This window comes from Tetrao urogallus (genome assembly GCF_951394365.1).
Source record: "Tetrao urogallus genome assembly, chromosome: 2".
In the NCBI taxonomy this organism is placed as follows: Eukaryota; Metazoa; Chordata; class Aves; order Galliformes; family Phasianidae; genus Tetrao; species Tetrao urogallus.
The window spans coordinates 659,320-661,428 of record NC_136814.1 but is presented as its reverse complement, the minus strand read 5'-3'; positions in this window follow the sequence as shown (position 1 = coordinate 661,428).

The window sequence follows — 2,109 nt, the reverse complement described above, 5'->3', positions numbered from 1 at the left end:
GCCAGCAGCAGGCTGAGGCAGGCACATAGAGCTTTTCCAAGGAGTAACTCACCCTTCTGCTTTCTCTTTCAGAATGCTACTGTGCAAACCTCATGACACAACTTAAAGTTATACATATATCGATCAGCCCAAAGACTGGTGCCCATGAAGAAGCATTTGGGGTGCTGTACCTTCAAAGCTCTTCTTAAACATTTGTATGGTGTTGGAAAAAGGAATTACTAATACTTAAAGCATTGGGAAGAAAAGCTGATATCTTCAGAAGGGTCAGATTTCCAATAATTCACAGGGTTAATACTTTCTAAAAATAAAACATTTTGCTACAGAAATTAAATTAACATTTCAGAAGGACAAGCTAGGAAAAAACTGCACGTGGGCACTCTAGTTCAGACTCACCTAACATATTTTATTCATCTTGCTTGAAAGATTTAGGTTTCTTACCCTCTTTCCCATAAAATATTTTTCTCCTAAAACAAAATCATTTTTCCATGTTTCACCACATTCCATTTGCTTTCAAGGCAAATTTACTCTAAAGAAATTTAATGACTATGTCATTGTTAGATATGTTTTAAAGACCGGAAGGTTTGAGTTTTTAAATAGTCCAGCTCTGTTGTAAATGCATCACTGCACAGAAGAATGAGCAGAAAGTAAGGACTTCTCTGCACTTCATCCCGAGTGCACTATTTTAAATGACAAATCCCTGTTGCTTTAGGAATGGAGCATGCTGTTATTTCTCCGGAATTTGTTTGGTGTGTGTGTGTGTGTAGCCACGATGCGCATTTTGTTTTGAACTACAGAAATGCAGTCAAAGCACCTGCCCGTTCCTTCCTCAGACGGCCCAGCAGTTTCCTGCTATGCAAGTGACTGCTGAAAGGCTCAGGTCTGGCTCCCTACCAGCCCTCATGGGAAGAGGTGAAATGCAGCCCACCCAAACGTGCTGTATGAACAATGCGAGGCCCTTCCAATCAGTGTCAATTAAAACAGCCTTCAGTCTGCGGTATCGAGAACCAGAGCTTCCTCTCTTCTGCTAGCTTCCCTGTCTCCACTCCGAGGCCTGAGGCACGAGATGTCCAGTGGCACCTCGCGTAGCTATCTGGCTAGGTAAGGCACTCAGGTCTGTGTTAGGGCTTTGCTATTTTACTACTGATGTACGAAGCATCACAGCAAGAAATATATCAGTGTATTTATTTATACGGCTGGTTATTGTGGCAGATAGGGCTTAAGAACCTAATTTTTACTGTTTGGTTATCTAAAAGTGCACCATGGGAAAAAGCAATAAATAGCACGCTTGGATATGTAGGGAACAGAAACCACAACCACAAGACAAAAAGCCACTTGAGATGTACAGTCACAAACCAGATAGAAAGGAACTCCAAAAACCTCCATGGTTTAAGGGAAAGCAGCAATTACTTAGTGCAGTAATTCACTGCGTGCAGAGCCATGAGGTGCTGCAGCTGAAAGGCATTACATCAGTTTCACGGGTCTGACAGAAGGGGCTCTTCCACAGTGTACAAATGAAGTCTGGAAAACTGCTCCCTGTCACCCCATGTACCCAACTCCATACTTACAGCAGTTTTTCTCACTCCTGCAACACACCTTTCCGGGAGCATGAAAGAGATACAAAGAACGCTTGCAATGTGTCATTTATTCAGTTCTTCCTTTTTAAGTTCTCAATGTTTAAGTTTATTGAATGTAAACATTTTCTTTATAGAATGCTCTTTATAGCACAATTTGTTTTTACAGTATAATTAAATATTTTCAAAATTCTGTTTTCCTTTGTAAACAAGTTGGTTTGGTAATTAAAGAACTGGTTATACTGAGTCCTGAGCTTCTTCAGCCTTCTCAGCCTTGCAACACTACAAGACATGTAGTTAGAGAAGCCATGGAGAGCTGCTGGGATTTGGGTTGCTTGTCCTGGGTCTTCCTAGAATATTTTACGTTACATTCACAACTGCTGCTGGCCATGGTGCAGTAAGGAATCCTCAGCACTTGGCAGTTCTTTGTGGCACAGTAGCATGACTGACGGACAGGGAGGACAGAGGCACTCATGTTCAGCCAAGGCTGTGCTACTGGCACAGCTTCGTGCAGCAGGGGGTTTGCTTTGGGTGAGCA